Source organism: Pinus tabuliformis, chromosome X (assembly GCF_031772625.1).
Source record: "Pinus tabuliformis cultivar Carrire ecotype Pingquan chromosome X, CPIR1, whole genome shotgun sequence".
Classification (NCBI taxonomy): Eukaryota; Viridiplantae; Streptophyta; class Pinopsida; order Pinales; family Pinaceae; genus Pinus; species Pinus tabuliformis.
The window spans coordinates 656782228-656793101 of NC_142308.1; positions in this window are offsets into that span (position 1 = coordinate 656782228).

A 10874-nucleotide genomic window follows, 5' to 3' on the forward strand; every position below is an offset into this window, starting at 1 on the left:
ACACAGTGTTTTAATTTGGTAAATGAATCAAATGATAGTGTTTTAATTAGGTAGATTAATTGAGTGACCTAAGTGTTTGGGTGATAGGTAACACACCTCAATCTTCCGTAAAGAAGTCCTGTAACCTACCATCATAACCACTTAGCTAATAATCCTTTATGTCTATATACTTTAGACGCATGCCTCTAAGTCTACGCATCCTGGTCGATAATAAATATAGCCTAGTCTAGCACCCTAGATAGGACACTACATTTTGGCGCCGTTGCCGGGGAGGTGTACTTAAAGGATTTAAAAAGAAAATAAACAAAAACGAGGAAAAACACAGTTAGAAATCATGTTCATTTATTCCTAGATTTAGAGACAGTCAGGGTAGATTCATAAAAACCCCCCACCATCCAAAAACTAACCCATCATCATCAGGAGCAGACTCTTTAGGGAATACAACACCAGCTGAGGAAGTCATCCAAGTATTAGAGGAAAAACAAAAGTCAGGACAAAGACTTACTCTCATCGAAAGGCAAACTTTATTAACACATAAATCGCAGAAGAAGCACTTTCCTAGATCTTCCACACAAGGAGAAAGTAGCACAGTGACCGAACAATCTTTCTTTAATCTCCTCTTTCAAACAAGTGACACTAACACAGAGAGACCTATTAGAATGGCTGAGGAAGGATCTGGATCAGTACCAAATCAAGGACAGAGAGATGAAGAGGAGCCAACTTTTAAGTTTCCTATACATGAACCACAAGAAGATGATGAGATCAAAATGAAAAACATACCTCCATCCGTGCTACCAAACTTTTATGGTATGGCTTCGGAAGATCCAGACTCATTCTTGTTCGAGTTTGACATTGTATGTCGAACATATGGCTATACAGATGATGCCCATAGGCTTAGACTCTTCCTAGCGACATTAAAGGCATCAGCCTTAAGATGGTTCATGAGGCTTGGTGAGCATGCTATAGTTGATTGGGATGGCATGAGAAGAATATTTCTAAGGAAATATCAACCTTATTGTAGATCCAAAGATTCTAAAGATGATATCTTTAGAATGAGCCAGCAAGAGGATGAAACCTTAGAGGAATACTGAGAACGGTTTGTCTACAACTTACAAAAATCCAAACACCGAACTATGCCTCTTGATCTGATCCGCACAATATTCTTGAAAGGTATCCGAGAGGAATACATGGATGATCTTAAATTGATGGGAAAAGGTGACATTTCTACCTTACCCTTTGAAGAAATCCCTGAGTTATGCGAAAAGTATTCAAGGAGCAAAGCTAAAATGGGGAAAAGAACCCTGTCATCCAAAGTCACAAAATCTGCCTCTGCAAGTGTCACAAGGGCTGAAATAGGGAATCTATTAGAAGAGTTTAAAAAAGATCTGTTAAGCACCCTAGGGAACCAAATTGACACTTTAAAAGCTAAGAAGAAACAAGAAGATGAAGATCAGATAATGGCTATCTTCTGCCCAAAATGCCGGAAGAAACATGCATTAAAAGACTGCCCACTAGAAAACATCCAAGTTTGTGCTTTCTGTACTGAACATCATGATATGTCTTATTGTCCTAAAGTTAAGGTTTTGTAGAACTGTAATATCGCAGCTAATCCAGAGATGGAAAACGTGTATTACATGGGCACAAAGAGACCATGGTAGCCAAGGCCAGCACCTCAAGGTATGTTTCCAAATCAAAATTTGCAATTTCCTGTAAATGATAAAATGTATGCACAGAATTCATGGAATGTACCCATGCCATGGCAGCACCAAAACCACCCACAGCAACAATGGAGACCGTCTCAACAGTACTCTCAATCCTATCATACATATCCTCAATCGTACCCACCATATTCACAACCATATCAACAATACCATCAGTCGTATTCATCACATTCTCAACCATATCAGCAGTACGCTCAGCAAGTTGTTTATCAGCCTCAACCTACTCAACAAGCACTGCCTACTCCTCCACCAATAAATCCACCACAACTGCAATTTCCAGCTAGCTCACAACCTCCCAGACCCACTCAAATTCCTGCTCAAACTGTCCCAAATCCAAATAATAGAGCAGAGAGGCCAGCCTACAATGTAGAAGAGGGAACCTCATATCCCACATTACCCTTGCAAAATATCAACTTGAGGTCTGGTAGGGTACTCCACAAAGATTCTCCAATAACAGATAAGCAATAAGAAAACACAGAAAATGAAAATGAAATGACAAATCAAAGAAAACCAAACGATGATACCAAAGATAAGCAGATGCAACCATTGCATCCACCTTTTCCAGACCGATTGGTCCAAATAAAATCTCCACTGTCTATACCACAGTTTGATGTCTTAGATGAACTCAAGAATGTCTACATAAAAATTCCGCTGCTGCAAGCTATAAAAGACATTCCCATATATACTAAAGCCATCAAAGACATGTGCCTCAAGAAGCCTGCTAGAAAAAGGATTGATCCTCAAACCATTCATGTTATAGGACATTTAGCTGGCCTTATGACCAATACCATCTCCATGGAAAAGTATGTTGATCCTGGCATTCCCAAAGTGACCACCATCATTAACAACATACAAATTCCAAACACTTTGATAGATCTTGGGGCCGCAATCAATGTCATGACTCTTGAAACCATGAGAACACTCTAGCTCATAAATTTGCAACATACAACGATTGTTCTAGAACTAGCTGATAGGTCTAAAGTGATTCCTGAAGGGATTTTGGAGGACATAATTGTCTCACTGGACTCTTGGGAGTATCCAGTGGATTTCTTAGTTCTTCAACCCAAATCCAATTTAGGAGGGCACCCTATCATCCTTGGTAGACCATGGTTAGCGACTGCTGATGCATTCATAGGATGTCGATCGGGCAACATGATCATTTCAAGAGGGACTGAAAGAAAACAACTCACTCTTTATCCATCGGCACAATCACCAACAGTAACACACAATTTATGGCTTGATGATAAATTCAATGATAAAGAAGAAGTACAATCTGTTTTTAGCATTGACCAAATCTATGATTTCCAAGAACAAGACAATAATGATTTGGTAGAATTATTCCTTTCTCAACCTGATATTTCCGAGAATTTGAGAAATGACCAATATCATGCTGCAGATGTACTTTTAGCTCAAAACTTTCAGGAAACATGCACCATTCAATCTTTGCAAACCACATTTCACGACATTTTTCCAGTTCAATCCATCACCAACACACAGAGTCAAATCATAGAGATTAGTCCAGGGAAAACTCTGAACATAGGCAATCACCTAGACTCATCTCAGCAAGATAAATTGATTCGACTATTGAGAAAATACCAGAAAGCCTTTGCTTGGGACTACACCGATATGCATGGGATTCACCCCGTCACATGCACTCACCATATTTATACAGATAGTACCATCAAACCAGTGAGGCAACCACAGAGAAGAATGAACCCCATGCTCCAAGATATTGTCAAAGAAGAATTGCAAAAACTGTTGAGAGTTAATTTTATATATCCTATTTCTGACAGTCAGTGGGTATCCCCATTGGTTATAGTGCCCAAGAAAAATGGTAAGTGACGCATTTGTGTTGATTACAGACAACTAAACAAAGCAATGCTCAAAGATTATTTCCCACTACCATTTATTGACCAAGTGTTAGACACCCTAGCTGGGAAATCATCATTTTCTTTTCTTGATGGTTTCAGTGGCTACAACCAGATCAGGATAGCCTCAGAAGACCAGGACAAAACCACATTCACTTGTCCTTGGGGCACTTATTCTTACAATGTTTTGCCATTTGGACTTTGCAATGCTCCAGCTACATTTCAGAGAGCTGTGTTAGCTATTTTCGCTGATTTAATTCATGATTGTGTTGAAGTTTACATGGATGATTTTTCAGTGTACGGCAATTCATTTGAACATGCATTAGAGAACCTTGAGAGAGTTTTGAAAAGATGTATTGAAGCTAATCTGTCCCTCAGCAATGAAAAGTGCTTTATGATGTTAAACAAAGGGATAGTATTAGGCCACTATATTTCTTTTCAAGGCATCAAAGTTGACCCAGCAAAGATCCAGATCATTGTTGATTTGCCAATTCCACAGAATGAAAGAGAGGTAAGAAGTTTCCTTGGGTATGCAAGCTATTACAGAAGGTTTATTGAACATTTTAGTAAAATAGCTTTACCTTTGTTTAAACTTCTAACAAAAGATGTACTTTTCAACTGGAATGAGAACTGCCAACAAGCATTCGAACTACTCAAAAAGAAGTTATCAACCGCACCAGTCTTGAGAGGGCCTAATTGGAGCCTACCATTTCATATCTTTATAGATGCATCTGACACTGCAGTGGGTGCCTCATTAGGCCAAAAAGAGGAATCTTGTAATTATGCCATTTATTTCATTAGCAAAAATCTAATACCTGCAGAGTCAAACTACACAGTCACAGAAAAGGAAACACTTGCCATCATATATGCTGTGAATAAATTCCGACATTACATAACTGGTTATGAGGTCTTTGTACATACTGATCATTCTGCCATTAGAAATTTAATGAATAAACCAATAACTAGTGGCAAAGTTACCAGATGGTTATTATTGTTACAGGAATTTAACATCACAGTGTTAGATAGACAAGGTAAAGAGAATCAGGTGGCAGATTTTCTTTCTAGACTGCAAAATCCAGGTGAGGTTGTTCCGGTTGAAGATTCTTTTCCAGATGAAAATTTATTTGAAATTTCCATAGTAAATCCTTGGTATGTTGATTTGGCCAATTATTTGTCTACAAGAAGGACACCTCCACACTTTACTGCAAAGGAAAAGAAGAGACTAGTCAAACAAAGTGCTAGATATTCATGGCTTAATGGCGATCTATTTTACACTGGTTATGATATGATTATTAGAAGATGTGTAAGAAATGATGAGATAATTGATATTTTAAAATCTTGCCATGATGAACCGTGTGGTGGGCATTTTGCAGCTAAGCGGACAACATTCAAAGTTCTTACTCTTGGATACTACTGGCCATCCATTTTCAAGGATGCCAAGAAGTATGTGAAGAGTTGTGACAGCTGCCAAAGAATGGGCAGGCCAACAGCTACAGACGAGATGCCCCTTCAGCCCCAAGTTCACCTAGAGCCATTTGACAAATGGACTCTAGACTTTATAAGACCCATTAACCCAACCTCCAATGGTAAGAATTCCCTTTCTTTTGTTCATTGTTTGATTTATCAACTAAATAATGACTTGAGGACAAGTCAAAACTTTAGTGGGGGAGAGAAGCATCAGCATTTTGTTCTTCTATCTCTCCATTGTAAATTCTTAAAGATTTCTTATCTCATCTCCTCACTGTAAATTCCCAAAGCAGTTTGTTCCAGCATTCCAGATTTCAATAAAGAAGTTGTTTTGTCATTGTTTTATCTCAGAGGGACCTAGTTATAAATATTATGCAGGGGGACCTGTTCTGTCCAGAAGACCATGCTACCAACACCAGCAATAATGGGACCTGTTAAGAGACTGTTACTTCAGGGTTACTTCAACAAAGCTTCATCAAGTTTCTACAAGGATTCACAAGTTGCTGGGCACCAAGACTCCATCAAATACCCAAGCTCAAGGAACTTGTATACATATAAGGAGCTGCATGAACATCTTCAAGATTTCAGAGGGACCTATTTCATTCGAATTTATCTCAGGGGACCTGTTATGAACAGCAAAGAATAGTCAAAAGAGACTAGTCCTACTTAGCATGCCAATGCAACAACAACCAACAAAGGTGTAATATGTTCCTTATTCTTAACATTTAATTTCTTAGATTAATTTTTAATGTTAAATTTAATGACTGTGACTGTTATGATCGATTTCAAGGACACTACATTTTCCATCATCCCTTATCTCACTGATTCTTATCATCTTTCATACCCCAACCTATTTCATACCTCTAAATCCATTACCCCTTTTCATATCAACCTTGTTATGCCAATCGCATCCTACAGCCATACCGACATCTTCCATTTGGCCGAGTACCAATAGAAGCATGACACGTGGTGGATTGTTTTTTAAAAAAGGGAAAGAAACAAATGTTAAAGCGGGCCTATTCATTGTATCCCACACGGCCGAATTATGATTCCACCACTCGACATAGCCAAATGATTCAGAGGACTCCCTGAAATCATACCCCAGCATTGCATATACGCTTCCAGTGCTCCTATGCTGGCATCTATACAAGCGGTACAACCATTCCTCTGTTTCAGAAGATGAATACGCTATGAAGTAAGTGTAGTTGGTTATTTCACCATCATTCTCAGTTATTTCACAGTAAGGATTGAAAGCAGGAGCTCCATGGTCAGAAAGATGCCCAGGTGAAAAAGAATGTGGATACATTGCTAAAGGTAGCAGAGGTCCAGGCAGGGACGGAGTTCAAGGGAAGCACTTCGGGGTTAGCATGAGGACATGCTAATTCATTAAGTCGGGGAGAGATGTTGGTACCATCCCATGACCTCCTTTTTCCTCCTAAAACATATCATTTGCCTACTTCTTTCCATCATACATCTCCTAGATCCCTTGAAAATTGATTAGTTAATAGTACTATAGTTATTAAAATGCATTAAAATTGATTTAGGAGTTTTATGTTAAAGAATTAGGAATTTATGGTAAAATGACTACAGGAAGTTCCAACATCCTATAATTGGTTTATTGTTTGACATGTGGCATGACAGCTAGGCTAGAGCGAAGGGTAGGGATGAAAAGTAGAATGTCCAAGCATGGACGAATACCTATCCTACAGCAGAATCGACCCTCCTACATGCGTGGTCAACGATGGTCAAAGTATAGCATGTTGGCGACAAAGGCAGCAACAGCATAGCATTCTAAATTGATTTAGTTTTGTTCCTTTTTGAAATCAGTTTAGGATAGAAACATTTTAAAAATCACGACATGATAAAAGCGACAACAGCCACATCATGAATGTACATTCGTTTTCGAAATGTAAGGGTTGTAAAAACATATGTAAACACAGTTTGTGTAGTTAGTAGTTGGTTATCATTGTATCGTTTGAAAACAGAGTTTGAACTTAATATCAAGAACACAGTTGCAGTCACGATCTTTTGCTTGTTGCGTTGATTTTATAATCGGTTGATCACAGTCCATTATACCTCTGAAACACGGACGGGCCCTACGTTAAACTGGTATACTGTCATTTCCTTTTTATTCGCAACTTAGGGTATTAAATGATATGCATAGCAATTAAGATTGGTTTTCGATTTCAATAGAATGCGTATGGATGATTTTATGATAATGCTTGAACAGTTCATCACTGAGATTGTGAATCATATCCTGTAAGGGATTCGATCCTTTGTTGTCTTTTAAAGCAATGTCATGAACTCTGTTATCATTTCAAAGTATGCTTATGATTTCCGTATGTCTTTATCTTGCATGAATATTAGTGAATGCTGAGTATTTGCTGAACAGGGGTTTTATGCATAGTGTCTCTGTAAGGAGATTGAAATCTTGGTTTGAAGTGATACACGATGTTTTAATTTGGTAAATGAATCGAATGAAAGTGTTTTAATTAGGTAGATTGATTGAGTGACCTAAATGTTTGGGTGATAGGTAACACACCTCAATCTTCCGTAAAGAAGTCCTATAACCTACCATCATAACCACTTAGCTAATAATCCTTTATGTCTATATACTTTAGACGCATGCCTCTAAGTCTACGCATCCTGGTCGATAATAAATATAGCCTAGTATAGCACCCTAGATAGGACACTACAGAGAGCATAGAGCACACACTAAATGCACTTTCCTAAATCAAATTTCACATGCAGTCAAAATACAGATGCACATGCATGTATTTTTTTTCCTCTTCCTTAATGTGTGAATGCCAAAAAGAAAGCTAAGTACAGATCTGAACTATTTTCTTTCAAAGCGACATTTCTAACAATTTCTTTTCAAAACGAAAGGAAGACTAAGACGCCACTTTTCTATTTCGAAATGAAAACTGTAAAATGAAACTTCAAATACTAATAACTTCAAATCAAGTACAATGACAAAAGTACAATCAACTATCTAGAAGAGGAAGACTTTACGACACTCTTCTTTTGATTCATAATGACATTTACGACACTTGCATCAAAAATGAAAGTTCGATTAGGCTAAACAAAAACATTTACAATTCCTAATTGATGGAGGCTGAAATAATGTGAAGGAAGAAGGTTACAGCAAGAAGGTACTGATCATGTACAACAAAACTATAGAATAAAGCTGAAAACAAGGAGAAAAAACCAAATTTCAGAGAAGAAAAACATTATAACTCAATCATCGCACCAGCAACACAGCGAAACAGGAATGCATTTCACTTGCAACACATGGGATGCGCGATGCATCCAGGTTGCACAGTTACAGATAGTGCAATGGGCTAGGGAGCGAAACTGAGCTTGGTTTTTGCTCAAAATTTGCAGCAAAGTTCAGTGATTTAAGCTAAGTAATGATGGACAGTAAAAACAAAGAATAAGGGTAAGATCTGATGAGGTTCTGAGCTACCACAAGGGCACTTAGAATGCTTTGTAAGTCCGATGTTTAGTTCATAAACAAACCCAGAGATTAACTGAAGCAACATTTATCTACTTCACAATTGAATAGAAAAGGGGTTTCAAAGGCTAGCTGGCTAACTTCAGGCTACATCTGTAGTTTATAAAGAAAACAATAAACAAACAAAACAAACTATTCGTTCCCTAGTGGAGTCCCCATTTTGTTTCAGGGAAAACTAGTGTCGATTCGAACTGCTAATCTCACTAATACGGGTAGCTATCTTAGAAACAAACAACGAAATCTTTTCAAGAGTTCCTTTAAGTGTGATAGATGGAAGAGAAGAAAAGAGGACCAACCTGGATCTTCCTCTTTGATCCTCGCTTGATTTCTCCTTTGCTTGATAGAATTTTCCACTCCTCTCCTACTTGTCCCGCTTCAAAGAGTACCTATAGAATCAAAGTAACAGCAAACCATCAAAGCATCTCTATCTAAAACATCATAAACAATGCGGAATCAGAAACACATTGACCATACAATTGCATTCATAAACAATAAGCTTCACAAATACACGATTATATGGAGGAAAACTCAAAGAATTTTATTAATAGTAATGTAAGAGAGGATTACAACCCAGCTGTCTGATCCAGCATCATCCTCCCAGTTGTAGAAGCCCTATTCACCTCATGAACAAGCAAATCACCCAACATTGCAATGTCTCTTCTCACCAATAAACAAACAACACTTCCTTACAAAATACAAAATTTCAACCTCTAGATCTCTCAGATGAGGGATCCATTTATAGATGTCTTGCAAGGGTGTGAGTCAGCTTTGGGTTTTTTATTAGTGTCATTCCACTGATAGTTCTTGGTTCTAGTTGGAGATTTCATGATCTCTTACTCATCCCTAGGCGAATTCAGAGAAGCAAGTGTCACAAGAGAAGTTTCTAGAAGATTCCATGATCATCCAAATTGCAAACTGTCTCTGCCATTTTTCTATTCTCGCTCATCACAACCCATAGAAGTCCATTTCAATATGCATCGCACCTGACCAGTTAGGCAGTCAGTATGCATCGCACTTTGCCCATGGAGCAGTCTGTATGGTCTAGTTTTGGCCAATCTGAGTAGTTTTTCAGGTGGAACTTCTGGGAAATGATGTAATCAGTTGACCATGATCCTTTAAGGTGTGAAACAACACTTTTAGGGACTTAAGGAGCCCTTATTTTATGGACATATGAGTTTGGGGTTGCAATGCCCAAATATATCTATAACACCTATCCAAGGTGTATATACCTCAAGGTATTTAGTTTCCAAACCAAATTTTCCTACACATATCTTACTCTGATGTGAGTATGCATAAGATTTTCCACATAAGTATTCCACATTTCAACATCCTCCTCATTGAGCCCAAGATCTCTAGAAGATCACAACTGTTGTTGCCAAATTGTAGTCATCTCATGGTGTGCAACTTGATTTAAGGTATACATCCTTATATTTAATTCTCATATGTTGAATGATGTGAGGAGGAAGCCTGGAATTATTGTCATTATCAATCCAAGAATCCAATCCCACCTGAACATTTGAGCCTCTTCCAACACACCAAAGCAAGCCAGTTCCCTATCAAAGTAAAAACATGTAATAATTCCTCCAAATTACAAAGATGTTATGAGAAATTTTAATGGGGCTTCTAATCCAAGCTTCCATTAAGGTTGGATATATGTATTTTTCCTTTACAATAGAACGTCGGAACTCTTTCCCCTGTACAAGCCTCCAAACACTCTTTGTTGTCAACACCTTGTAGAAATGAAATAATTTTTTAAGGCTATAGCCCCCCAAGGCCTTTGGGACTGCTAACTCATAGTGAATCTATAACTGAGTCTCCTAATTGACTCTAGTACTTCTTTGGGAATCCAAGAAAGGGAGGACTAGTAAAGTGGAATGACCTCAATAACTAATTTGACTAGTAGAAGCCTTCTCCCATTGGAAATCCTTTGATTGTACCAAGAAAGCAATTTTTTCTTAACCTTTATACCTAACCACTACGAATTCTTCTTTTTTTAATTGTTTGGTTAAGGGTAAAGTCATATTTTGTTATAGTATTATCCAACGTTAGAAATTGTCGAGGAAAGAGATTATTAATGTACTCTTGATCTTCACCAGATAAACCTACAAAAGAGATGTGATATTTCTCCATATTGATCTGCATTCCTAAAGCAAAACCAAAAAGTTCTAAAATATCCTTTAATTTTGTTGCATCATTTCTTTTTCCTCCCAAGAAAATCAAATATCATCAATAAAGAGGAAGTGTGATAGTATACAGGAATTTCCAGTTTTTACCTTCCAATCACTCCAATTGAGTGCGCTCTTT